The 14,374-nt window shown below is 36.0% G+C and overlaps 1 long non-coding RNA gene and 1 pseudogene across 1 annotated transcript; both read left to right on the forward strand.

Annotated features, from left to right (window-relative positions):
* Window positions 1-6,389: 6,389 nt before the first annotated feature.
* On the forward strand, window positions 6,390-9,128 carry LOC133677270 (uncharacterized). Its single transcript, XR_009835723.1, has 7 exons — window positions 6,390-6,743; window positions 6,851-6,922; window positions 7,203-7,274; window positions 7,377-7,602; window positions 7,734-7,808; window positions 7,878-8,614; window positions 8,797-9,128. It is a non-coding gene; the product is annotated as an uncharacterized LOC133677270 (long non-coding RNA).
* A 270-nt stretch (window positions 9,129-9,398) lies between these two features.
* Window positions 9,399-12,734, forward strand: LOC133677269 (probable LRR receptor-like serine/threonine-protein kinase At1g07650; annotated as a pseudogene).
* The last annotated feature ends 1,640 nt before the right edge of the window (window positions 12,735-14,374 follow it).

Raw genomic sequence — 14,374 nt, forward strand, 5'->3', positions numbered from 1 at the left:
AAAACAAAATGCAGAATCCCATAACAATATGATTGATAGTTCATCACCATTCTTGAATCAGCTTTTCTGGCAATATCTGTGTTTTTCCAAGCACTTTTGATCACATGTCATTCTGAAGATGTTCGAGGACAATATAGCCAATGACACTCTCCTTCACAGACTCCACTTGTCTCTTGCCCACCAACTTCCAGACTCGCTTCTTGAAGTTATTACAACTGTTCAATTGAAATGGACGAGGACTTCACCATGACATCACATCTCTTGTTTGGATTATACCGCTTAGAAAACGGTGGTTGCATGGGATTTGTCGGAGTAAAAAAAAATCTGGAATCTGGCAAATGCTGGTAAATAAACTCCCATGGCAGAGGGAAGTCAATCCTGACAAAGGTACTTGAGCAATTGATGCTACAACGAGATCTGACTAGACCTCATAAGTAAGGTTTCCCACCTTCATAGTCATCCTCTGATTCATCTCTCATCATTGTTCTGGAATCCATGGCAGAACCTTCAATCTTTCCCTTCTTTCTAGCTTGTTTAGTTCTTTCAGCAATCCTCACAACATCATGTCAATCTTTCAATGCTGTGGTTGTTGTTTTAGGATTGTTGGAAACCTTCCAACAGCTAGGTAATCTTGGCAGCACACAGAAACATGCAGCACTGCCACTGCCGATGTGTGAAACCATGCATTGTTTTTATTGGAGGAGAAACTGATGAATATGAAACTCATTTGTCTCCTCTTTGATTCCTCACTGACGGTACATCAAACAGACGCCTGTAGAGGGAGCTCTGCTCTGTTGAAGTTTCAATCTTCTTTCTATTTTTCAGCCGAGGTCTGTCTCTTTTCCCTACTTTTGCATTTTCAAGCTAACACTGATGAGAGAAAATTATAGATGATCAGAAACTACTGCATCCCTTCTTGGATTCTCCACTTGCAGATCCACAAACAAATCTCTACAGAGAGAGCTCTGCCACATAGGAGTTTGATGTCTGCTTATGTTTTTCAGACTTGGTCTGGCTCTTCAACCTACCACAGTCTCTTTGTGCTGAAACTGATGAGAGATTTTTATGGCATATACAACTAATAAATCCCCTCTTGCATTCCCAACTTGCAGGGCCATAAACAAATTTTTGTAGAGAGAGCTCTGCCACATTGAAGTTTGATGTGTGCTCATGTTTTTCAGACCAGGTCTGGCTTTTCAACCCACTACAGTGTCTTCGTACTGAAACTGGTGTCCTCTTGCATTCCCCACTTGCAGAGCCACAAACGGGTTTTTGTGGAGAGAGCTCTGCCATGTCAAAGTTCGATGACTGCTCATGTTTTCAGACTAGGTCTGACTCTTTGGCCTACTCCAGTGTTTCAGTGCTGAAACTGATGAGACAAATTTTTATAGCGTATGAAAGTACTGCATCCCCTCTTGCATTCCTCACTTGCAGAGCCACAAACGGATTTTTGTAGAGAGAGCTCTGCCGCGTTGAAGTTCAATGACGGCTCATGTTTTCAGACCAGGTTTGACCCTTCTGCCTACTCCAGTGTTTCGGTTCTGAAATTGATGGGGAAAAGTTTTGTAGCATATGAAAATACTACATTCCCTCTTGCATTTCCCACTGGCAGATCCACAAACAAATCTCTACAGAGAGAGCTCTGCCATATAGAAGTTTGATGTCTACTCATGTTTTTTTCTGACCAGGTCTGGCTCTTCAACCTGCCACAGTGTCTTTGGGCTGAAACTGATGAGAGATTTTTATAGCATATGCAACTAATAAATCCTCTCTTGTATTCCCAACTTGCAGAGCCATAAACGGATTTTTGTAGAGAGAGCTCTGCCACATTGAAGTTCGACGACTGCTAACATTTTCAGACCAGGTCTGACTCTTCTGCCTACTACAATGTTTTGCTGGTGCCACTGGTGGGAGAAAGTTTCAAAGTATACGAAACTACTACATCCCCTCTTGCATTCCCCACTGGCAGATCCACAAACAAATCTCTACAGAGAGAGCTCTGCCATATAGAAGTTCAGTGTATAATCATGGTTTTTTTTTTTTTAAGATCAGCATCTTGTGCCACTGGACTGGAATTGAGCTCAATGTGGGGTAACTTCAAAGAAGACTAACGCACTATACACCAAAGGCTAGCAGTTATTTGGTGCCATTGGAAGATGTGGAGGCGATGAACAATTAACAATGCAACTGAACAAGAACAGAGGTTGTCATTAATTGATGACTGAAGGCATTGCTGTTGTTATTCATGACTGAAAAGGAGAGGTGCAACTTCAATGGGACATGGACAAGCAGTGTTCCCACAGAATACTGTGTAGACATTCCCTTTCCCTTTGATGCTCTACACTTGTTCAAGCAGATCTGAGTCTAGCTGCTTCACCTTTACTGCTCTCAACTTCATTTTGACATCGTGCCTCTCTTTGACCCCTTTCTTTATTATCCATCTTTTTCCATCCAGTGTAGTAAACCTCGGATAGGGGAACCTATTTTTCCTCCCGGTACATGCATGATAAATGTATGAACATGTAAACTATATGATGAACTCGCCCTTCGAGGGGTGACATATGGTCGTAACTCTTGTATGATGAAATAAGAATCTTGATTCTTGCCCAAACTCTATAATGAAAATTTTCTGAGTGACAGCCATTGGGTCACCCAAAAGTCTTGAGTTCAAGATGCTTCAAGAAGGGTTTGCCCTGATGCAAAACAATGTATATGGAGCACACGTCCTAAAGGCAGGTTCTAATCTTTTTAAGTGAGATAAAAGGTAGGTTTACTACTTGGTCTCTAAAAAGTCTCTTATTGTCCCAGTGATCACCCTCTTGAAGGCAATATAGGGGCCTAGTAGGTAATGAGATGGCACATGTACCAACTGTTACCAGTCTAAGCACTCAACGAAGAGTTGGGGTTTACACAAACTTAAACCTTGACTAAAAGTCGTAAGGTAAGCTGCTAGTCCCCCTCCTAACCTGAAGTTTGTGTATGCTTTAAAAAATCAAAATATGTGATGCATGAGACAATTCTACAAAATGCATGCATAAAACAAAAATAAAACAAGACAAAATTCAAAAACATAAAGACATCAAATACACAAAGCTTAGTCCAATAACGTCAAAAACAGTACCTTCCCCAGTGGAGTCGCCATTCTGTCGCACGTCAAAAAAAAAATAAATCCGTGCGGCGTCGGTTGGCGATTTTCTGTTATGTTGATTTGATTGGTTCATTGGAGTCGCCACCTAGTAATTTATTGAGGGCTACTAGGAAACCTGATGTACTGGTCTTGTCAGAGATTCACGGGTAAGGGACTGGTTGTGGTTAGAGAAGGTATTAGCACCCCTAACACACCCTACCTGAGGTAAGCTGCTTCGTGGACTTGATGTGTTTTTAAAAAAAAATTTAGCCCAATTCTAAGGCTTTGATAACTCAGTTATTTGTTCCCAAAATATATGTAGATACATGTTCTACATTTTTATGGAAAATACAACATGATTTTTATCTGTCCTTTAGATATTTGTGCATATAAATTAAAATATTAAATTCATTTTTTTTCCTTGATTTAATAACATACATAAAAAAAATACACAAACACACACACATCTCTTTTTCTATCATTGTTTTATCTTTCTTTTCTTTTCTTTTCTTTTCTTTTTTTTCTTTTCTTTTTACATCCACATTTTCAACATACAAATAAAAATTCAAACTAAACAAATATTACATTAAACAATTTAAAAATTACAATATAACCCCTCAAAAATCCATAACAATGCTGGGAAGCCCTTCAGGAACAGCCGGAACAGTGGCGGCGCGTCTTCCCACGCGCCCCCGCCACTGGGGGCGCGTGGATTCACGCGCCGCCGCTGGAAGCTCAAACAAACAGGGGATCTGCAATGTCCTCTTCCCCTCCGTCTTCCCACGCCGGCGGTGGAGTCACCGTCACCTGCAAAAACCCAAAAAAATACACACAAGGCAGTCGGTTCAAATTTTCTCCTCCTTGTTTTCGGATCTGTCTCTCTTTTTCTCCGTTTGGGCAGATCTGTTCGTTTCTTTTTCTTTCCTAATCCCCTCTGTTTCAGGTGGCTGCCGGCTTCTTCTCCCTTCCCTTCTCTGCCGGTGGTGGTCTTCTGTGGGAAATTGTGCCAGATCAGCAGGCGACGCCGTGTGGGGAGGGGCTGCCTCTGGAGGACAGATCTGCGGACACTCTGTGCCTGTGAGCGAGAGAACAGATTCTACACACGCCGCCGACAGACCAGACGTGTGGAGGATCGGCGGCTTTACTCCTACTTCATTTCTGCACCGGCGGTGTCGTCCTTGGGCGCTGCTGGGGGCTCCTGTGGGTGCCCGGGTGAGAGAGGGAAGATCAGTGGCGGGGAAGGAAGGGAGTGACAGGGGAGCTGAAAGGGTGGTTGCCTTGATCTTCTGGGTTTTCAAAAAAGGGAAGGGGAGCAGCGGCTGGCGGCTCTGGTCTGGCTGCAAGAGCAGATGACGAGGAGATGGGGAAAGCTGAGCAGGGGAGTCTTGTGTGCAGCTGGAGAGGGGAGAGGACCGGCCTCAGAGAGGGAAGATCGGTACCGTGGCCAAGCAAGAAGAAAAATGAAATCCCAAGGGAGAGGGGGGTGGCCGATTCTGATTTGTTGTGGGTGAGGGGGGAGTCAGCGGCTGTGTTTGGGCTGAGAGAGAAAAGGGAAAGTGGCTCTCGTTGTGTGGTCTTGGCCGAGAACCAGAGGAAGACAGCGGTGGCTGGGGGAGAGGAAGAAGAGAAAAAAATATCAGAGGGGGCCGGCTGTGCAGTTGAGAGGCAAGGGAGGGGGCTGCCCCGGTTTGGTTTTGCCAGAGAGGGGTTGCTGCTGGTTCAGGGAGAAGAGAAAAATCAACCCAAAAGGGGTAGGGGGGCCGGCAGCTGCTGCCTTGGGTGAGGGAGATGAGAGTTCAGTTTTTTTTTTTAGGTTTTCCTCCCTTTTGTGTTGCCTCTCCTAAATTACAAAATGATTCCCCCCCCCCCCTACATAATCGGTATAGCATGGTATTTATAGGAAAAGTTTTACTAGGTTTTCAAACTAGTCCCTCAACCTTTCCTTTCCTTCTCTTTTCCTCTTTTTTTTTTGTAAATTTTGATTTTTCTTATTTTTTTTGTATTTTTGAAAGCGAGCAATATCAACGTCAACTCCACAAGGAAAATCAATGATCATAAAATTTATGCGTTAAAAGTTGAACGCGTTTCAAATACCTTTGAAAATTTAAATTCTTTTGAGATGACGTTGAAAATGCTAAAAACGATACAAATATATCAAAAAAATGCATCTTTTGGGTTTTGATTGTTTTTTTGCTATTTTTGGTTTTTTTCTAAAAAATTATCAAAAGATGGGTCAAAAATTGGGTAGCAACACCCAGTCTCTTCAAAATAATATATAATGGTAAGAAAAGAACATACAATTTGTAACTTCTGTTATTCTATGAAATTATAGTCTCAGTATGCATTTTCAGAATATATATATATATATATATATATACACAAATCTAACATTTTTGTTTTCTAAAATCACTTATTTTAAATTATATTCCATTAAATAATAGTTAAGATCTCATTTTTATTCAGAGAATAAAGTGTTTAGGACTACATAATTATATTATAATGGTGAAAATTTGAGTTAAGAACTCAAATTTGCTTCATTAAATTAAAGAAAAAGTTACTGAATAGACAATTGATAGATTATACTTGTAGTCGTAAAAGTTAAGATTTTTTAATAAAATTTGTGGGGAAACATTTTCAAGTAAAATTAGCTTTGTTAGAAATGAAAATAAGGACAAGCCGTTTGGGGTCTTGATACTTATAAATGTTCATGGCAAGGTGTTAATGGTATAGTTATTAAACCCGGACCAGACTTACTGGGATCTGATTGACTCGGTTGCTGAATTGGTCCGGGTAAGACAAAAGACTGAAATAAGCAAAAACTCAGCAAAACCTAGTTGAAACTCTTTTTTTTTTTCAAATGTGTTTTCTCTTCTAGTTAGAGACCCCTCTTTTTTATATATTTTTTTAGTTGGTTATTAACCGTTTTCAAATTTTAGTATATAAATACTAAAAGAATGCTTTATTTTTTCAATGTGAGATTTGAAGTCTTTTAGTATATTTACTATATGTTTACAGAAAAAAATAAGTCATGTTTTTTCAACGTGGGATAAAAAATATTTTGAAATAATATTTTAAACTTTATTATTTATAACATGTATAATTTATATTCACATTGATTGTTTTAAAAAATTTTCATATGAAATATTAAAATTTTAAATATTTTTTTAATTTTTCCGGGTTAATCCTGGTTGACCCGGGTCAACCTGTGTAACCCGAGACTCGACTCTTTGGCTGGGTCAACCCCAGGTCAGGTCTTATAACTATAATTAATGGTGTGATAACTATGGTTAATGGTCACAAAAATTAACTTCTGAGTTTTGTTTAGTTCTTTTCTCTTATGTAATTAGGATAGTAGCCTTGTTTGGTTAATTGCTTAACTGTGTTAATGCTTGTTTGGCTGTCTGCATGGTTATGAGCAAAGAGATGCTTAGCTTTTGGATCATATATAATAACTAATTTCAGTTCTTAGTTTGTCTTCATAAAATTTAAATTATTGGTTCTTATTTGAGTAATAATGAACTTATATGGTAATATATATGCGTAGCCGTCTCTCGAGAAACTTCCTCAATAGTTCCATACCTTCATCTTTGGGGAATTTGTCGTCCCTCGAATATCTGTACGTGTCATCCAATCACAGTTTTTTCAGTATCATATAATGTGAATTAAATTTTTTTTCCATTGCTGATGCAAGTATTGTGCTCTTATTGTTGTGGGTGTTTTCAGGAGTTTGTCGTATAATAAGTTATCAAGTCAAATCCCTAAAGAATTGGGCAACCTCTCTAATCTCCTATATATGTATAGAAACTCGCTCGCTCTTTCATTCTCCTTAAATTTCCTTTTAACCAGAGGCGGAGCTAAAATTATATAACAGGGAGGTCAAAACTCAAGATATAATTTATTATTAAAAAATTTATTTATTTAAAATATAAACATATTATATTATCCTATATTTAAATAATAAAAATAAAAAAAAATTAAAATATCTTGCAGGCCCGGCCCCTGCCCGCCTCCCCTGGTTCCACCCCTGCTTTTAACATATTGAGTTTGGTTTGGTTATTATCTCTTATTTAATTAGGTACTTGGACTTCAATGAACTCACTGGTCAGCTTCCACCAGAACTTGGAAGATTGGGATCTCTTGGTTATTTGTAAGTTTCAAAAAGAAGAATAATAATGTCAACTTTTGATTGTAATAGGAGAAACAAAACAGAAAAAAGATGGATTACAATCCTTGTGATTTGTTGTTGTAGAGGGTTGAGCTCCAACAATTTGAATGGACAACTGCCGGGAAATTATTCCAACTTTACGAAATTGCAGTGGTTGTAAGTGCAGCTCATCATATTCTTTCAACCAACAATCTGTTTAATTATTGTTCCAAGGAAAAACAACTAACTATGGCTGCAGTAGCGTAGCTGGGTACCGTTTGACCGGTCAAATACCAAGTTTCATTACGAAGTGGACTGAACTCAATAGGCTGTAAGAAATTAATTGTACTTTCTGTAATTATACACATTTGAATGTAAGCACTATTAGTTGATTGAGCAGAGAAACTGTCGGTGATCGATGAATATCATTCAATAATTTGTGTTTTTGTGTACTGATCACAGGTCCCTCTCCGGAAATGATTTTGAAGGAGAGTTTCCTCTTGAAAGTATTTTTAACTTGCAATATCTCCGATACTTGTAAGTGTTCTATAATTTTAACCGGGTTGAAATAAATGCATGTTTTATTCTGGATTGTTTTTCTTCCAGGTTTGTTAGTGATGTAAATAGCTCCGGTTTCCCTTTCCCAAAAAATGCAAATATGAAGAAAATAAGATACCTGTGAGTTTTTCCTTCCTTTGCTTTTCTTTAAAGCTCACACTAAGGGCAAAAGCTCACATGCATAACTAACTTGAGATTTGTAATTAAAAAGGAAAAAAGAAAAGAAAAGAAGAATGTCTGAAACTTCCTTAATACAGCAACTTTAACATTGCTATAGTACTTAATTTGGATACCACCTAATCGGTCAATGGATGAGGAGTAAGCCAATGAGCTATGGCATGAATTCAAATTGTGGTTGTAGTTGTATAAAGATTAATTTCACATTGAATAATAAAAACCATACAGAGAATTATATTTGTCTAGGAGCGTTATTGTTGTAGAATTTGGATTCTGACCGGTCTTTTACATAAATATTTTTTTAGGCCTATTTTTCTTTATATGATCTTGAGTTTTTTTTATGAGCTATTACATGCAGTGAAGACTAGTTGTATCTGAGATTCAGGTTTGAGAATTTTTTAAAAAATATGTATATATTAATTACGATTATTTATGTATGTGACTTAATGATATTCTCAATAGATATGTACGTGACTCTTAATGATATGGATGCATTGGATAAATCCAAACGCCAACTTCTTCAATGGTTTGTGTAGGATGATAAGGAATTGCTCAATAAGTGGTGAAATCCCCCCGTACATTGGTGATTGGTCAAGGTTAACATAGCTGTAAGTTTCATTTCCTCTTATGTAAAAGATTTGTAGTTCTGTCATGGCTATTTTGTTTCATCAGCTCTATAAATGCTCATTGTTAAGGGCCTTTAGGCCATGCATAGGATGTGTTGATGATTTTGATTATGTTATATCAAATATGTAGGATAACGATTGCTCTTATTTTATTGATCTTGCAGAGACTTGAGCTTTAACAACTTAACTGGTGGAATACCAGATTCCATGAAAAAGCTGAATTTAAGTAAGATGTATGCAAAAGAGATTTCTTGAACTCGATGTCTTATAATAAGTTCGTTCTGCCACTCTGTTAAAAAGTACATGGGATGGTTTTCATACTGGTTTGTTTTGTTTAGGTTTCTCACAGGAAATATGCTTAATGGCACAGTACCTTCCTGGGTTCCTGATACCATTAAAGACAAGGCGTATGTTATGGCTTTGTGCTCTTTGCTCAGATGGGTTGTTTTCCCTTTTGTAGATTTCCTCAATAAAATCTTGATATGTAAACAATAATGTTGCACCAACTGCTTGCAAGAATATTATTGTCATATAATGATTTTGAAATTCCACGTGGTGATCCGAAGAAAGGAGAAGGAAAGCTGAAAATGTAATAACGACAACTTCATTTTCTTCTTCCTTTTTTTTCACTTGCAAGAATATTATTGTCTATGAAATCCCAACTTCTGATCATTTTGTATCATGTGCACCAACTGCTTGCATGTTGTTCCTACTCAAGCAGTCAACCAAACAGGTATGATAATATCCTCCATATGGTGTCATTAATTTAGAACAAATAATCATGAGCTATTTCTTACCAATTTTGTTTACTATTTCTAGGAATTCTATACGTGATTTGATAAAAAAATGTGGGCGAAAACGAAAGTGTAAGTTCTATTGAGAAGCTTTATAATTTTACGCAGGACAGATTTTCTGTAATGATTATCATTTTTTGCAGACAAATCCTTATATATAAATTGTGGAGGAGGAGAGACAGTTGTTGATGGGAAAGTGTTTGAAGCAGACAAGACAACATCAAATTACAATTTAGCTCCAAGAGAAAATTGGGCTTATTCTTGTTCTGGAGACTTCGGATCGAAAACTTACGATTCCAGTGATTACATAAAAAACATGGAATGTGGAGATTGTGATTCTGCTGGGACACAGTTATACAATTCAAGTCGCCTCTGCCCTCTTTCTCTGACATACTATGGCTTCTGTTTATTTAAAGGAAGTTACTCTGTGAAACTTTACTTCGCTGAAACTGTTTACCAAAGTGATGAAGATTATTCGAATTTAGGGAAACGTGTTTTTGATGTATTTATACAGGTAACCGCTATATTTTTCTGCAGCTTCTTTCAATAATTTCCATCGTTCAACATCCACTGTTTGATATAGGGGAAGAGAGTACTAAAAGACTTCAACATAAAAGAAATGGCCAGCGGCACCAATAAGACATGGACTGGAAATTTCACAGCATATGTAGGAGATGATTATCTATTGACTATCGGTTTTTTCTGGGCTGGCAAAGGAACTTTCTAGGAGCCAAGTTTTTCCTATGCACCTGCTGCACTGTCTTTAAAGGGACCCCTTGTGTCAGGCATTTCCGTAACTGCAAGTAAAGAGTTGCATTCTATTAATTTTGTTGAGCAAAGATTTCTGTTACGCTTTATCTGGATAAAAACTTATTCTTTCTGTCTTCCACTATTTGTATCCAGACTTCAAAGTTGGCAAGGGACTATCTCCTTCACAAATTGCTGGGATTACTGTAGGTTCAGTATTTGCTTCTCTACTTCTGTCGGCTTACATGTGGAAAATGGGCTCTCTGCAGCAAAGCGATTTGGATGGTACCTCTCTATGCTAATCTAAAATCATTATGCACCATACAACCTTAAGAATTCTTACTTTGATGTTTTCTTCAAACAGATATAACTATAGAGGTCCAAGGTGATGAAAAATCTTTCTCCCTCAAAGAAATAATCGATGCTACTCGAAAATTTAGCCCCAAAATGGAGATTGGCAGGGGACGCTTTGGAATAGTATACGAGGTCAGATTTTTTTTTGAAACATTTGTTCATCAACATGCACTTTTTTCTGTTAGAGTTCTGGGAAATTGATTTCACGTGTATGCAGGCTGAATTGCCGAACGAGATAAAATTAGCAGTGAAGAAGATTTCTCCTCGTTCAAAGCAACAAGGAAAAGATGAATTACAAAGGGAAATCTTCAACCTGAAATCTTTGCATCATGAGAATCTTGTTCAATTGTTGGATGGCTATTCTAATAAAGACCTGCATCTGCTAGTAAATGAATATATGCAGAAAGGTTCCCTTCAACGTGCGTTGTTCGGTAATACTGCCATCAACCAATTTTCATCCTGCTCTTTCGGTTCTCAAGTTTTATCTTAATTTTCACCTAATGCATTGCCTTGTGAAATTCATATGATTGTTGAGAACTAAAACACAGGAGTACTAGAATTCCATCACTTAATGTTTGTGAGAGCTTCTAATTGTATACTTAAATCTTCTGTTAGTACAAGGATTGTGTACTTGCAAATATCAATAACTTAATATCAACAATCTTGATTTGTAGAACCAAATTCCACGATAAAACTTGATTGGAAAGCTAGATTTGAACTCTGTCTGGGAATAGCGAAAGGTTTGAAGTATTTGCATGAAGAGAAAATGATTGTTCATGGAAACATAAAGCCTAGTAATATTATGCTTGATAACTCTCTTACGGCCAAGTTGTCTGACTTTGGATTGGCAACGCTTTGTGATGAGGAAGATCCATTTATGACCATCGAAGCAAAAGGGTCGCGGTATGTATTACGATCATTGATTGACAACTACTTTCATTCTTTTAATTAAGAGCTAACCAATAATTAATCTCTTATTGCAGAGTTTACATGGCACCTGAGTATTCAATAGGAAAAGCAATAAATACTGTTAAAGCTGATGTTTACAGTTTCGGAGTTGTCCTACTCGAAATAGTTAGCGGAACAGAAATAGTTAGCGGAACAGTTAGTGAAGAATACACACCCAACCAAGAAGTTGAGTTTCTTCTGGATAAAGTAAGTGGATCTGACAGGATAAACGCTCTTTTTTCTTTTTTTCTTTTTGCATGTCTTTCTCTTGATGTAGAATCTCAATTCTTTTATTGGACTTTGTTGCACCTCCATTTTTTTTTAATTCTTTGGATATTATTTGATCATCCACATGATCTTGAAATAATTTCTCTTTATCATGAATTGATTTATCATTGAAAAGGAATAATAAATTAAATATTTGATAGATAATGAAGAGTTTGAAAACAAAGTGTTTTAAAATGATCAAATGGATGGCTTAAAATTGTCCATAAAAAAAAAAAGTTAATATTTAGAGCAGTATATGATTAATCTACTCTGATACCAAGAAGAAATTTAGAATATAAAAGAGTATTATTATTCAATAATTTAATATATGTGTTACATTCAATTCATTTGGAGTTTATATAGTTATATAACAAGACCCATAAGTAAATAAAATAAAATAAATTATAAAAAATATGTTTGATCATCTCATTAAAATAATTTCTTGATTGCTTAGAGTTATTTAATTCCTTGATTTTTTTAATTGATTAGAAAATAATAAGTAATAATTACTTGATTATTTAATTAATACTAGGAGCTAAGCTAATCTTGCTTTTCAATTGTAGGCTGGTGTTTTGCACGATAAAGGAAGAATCCTTGACTTGGTGGACCAGAAATTAGCATCCAGTTACGACAGAAAGCAGGCTCTCACTGTTTTGCACTTGGCAATGAAGTGCGTTAATTTGTCTCCTACTCTCAGGCCTAAAATGTTCGAAGTCGTCAGTGTACTTGAAGGTGAGATAAGTCCTCAACAGATTTCCGAAGGCAATGATACTCTATCAGTAAATATGGGAGGACTGTATGGTGCGTTTTCCAGGGTGTTGGAAATGGATCCAATTTCTTAGATAATTGGTAATGTTCAGTTTGATGATGAAAACCTTCTGCCTCTTCTTCTTTATTTTGTAATTACTTTGGTCTAATAATGTGGTGGTGACAAGAGAACATTGATGTGTGCGTGAGAGACTCCATGAGAAAATATGTGTATTTGCTTTGTCTGCTATGATTTTTTTAGGATTATCATTTTTATGAATAAGATAATCATATAATAAGACACATAAAAAAAAATTATAAAAAAAATATGTTTGACTAGATAATTGAAATTATTTCTATATTGCCAAGAGTTGTTCAATTCTTTCATCTCTTCCTTTTCTTGATTAGAAAATAATCAATAATATTTACCTTCTTGATTATTTTCTTAGCACACACCTCAAACTCTTTATTTTTTTTTTCTTGAGTTCCACATACACTTCTATTATCATTGTATGCTTATCTTCAACAATTATATTTTTATAAACATGGCTATGCTTAGTTTTTTTTTTTTTTATTATTATTCTCTTATGATTATTGTCATATTTCTATAGCCAAACATCTCTTTTTCAAATTTAACTTTTAAAATATATATTTTATTTTGGCTTACTCTTCATCAAACTAATATCTTCTTTTTATCATGACTCGTTAGCTATTTTCCATCTCCTTCGTTAGGAAGAATCTCAATTCTCTCTCTCTTTTTCAAATTTAACTTTTTTGTATATCTTTTATACAAAAACTTATCTGCACTAAAAATCTCTCTCTCTCTCTCTCTCTCTCTCTCTCTCTCCTTCTCTCTCTCTTTGTATGTCATTCTCTTGATGAAGAATCTCAATTCTCTTGTTGGGCTTTGTTAGGAAAAACTATCTCTCTCTTTTTTAATTCTTTGGATGTTATTTGGTCATTTACATGATCTTGTGATTTCTCTTTATCATGAGTTAATTTATCATTGAAAAGGGAAAGTAAATAAAATATTTGATAGATAATGAATAGATCGAAAACAAAGTGTTTTAAAATGATCGGATGGATGGCATAAAATCATCCATCGAAAAAGCAAAAGCTAATATTTAGAGTATTATATGATTGACCTACTCTGATACCAAAAAAAAAATTAATTTAGAATAGAAGAGGATATTATTATTTGATAATTTGATATATGTGTTACATTTAACTCTCGTTGAGTTTATATAGTTATATAACAAGACACATAAGTAAATAGAATAAAATAAATTACATAAAATATGCTTGATTATCTTCTTTAATTGGATGGTTGAAATAATTTCTTGATTTCTTGATTTTTTTTATTGATTAGAAAATAATGAGTAATATTTACTTGATTATTTCCATAATACTGGTAGCTAAGCTAATCTTGCTTTTCAATTGCAGGCTGGTGTTTTGCACGATAAGGGAAGAATCCTTGACTTGGTTGACAAGAAATTAGCATCTAGTTATGACAGAAAGCAGGCTCTCACTGTTTTGTTGTTAGCAATGAAGTGTGTTAATCTGTCTCCTACTCTCAGGCCTAAAATGTCCGAAGTCGTCAATGTACTTGTAGGTGAGAAAAGAATTGATGAGATTTCTGAAGCTGATACTTCATCAGCAAATATTGTCCTTCCAGGGTGTTGGAAATAGATCCAATTTCTTAGCCAAATATTGGTAATGTTAAGTTTGGTGATGAAAACCTTCTGCATCTTTTTTATTTTGTAATTACTTGGGTCTCATTATGTGGTGGTGTCAAGAGAACATAGATGTGTGCGTGAGAGACTCCATGAGAAAATATGTGTGTTTGCTTTGTCTGCTATGATTTATTTTTGTTGTTATGGCTGCT

Source organism: Populus nigra, chromosome 17, assembly GCF_951802175.1.
Source record: "Populus nigra chromosome 17, ddPopNigr1.1, whole genome shotgun sequence".
In the NCBI taxonomy this organism is placed as follows: Eukaryota; Viridiplantae; Streptophyta; class Magnoliopsida; order Malpighiales; family Salicaceae; genus Populus; species Populus nigra.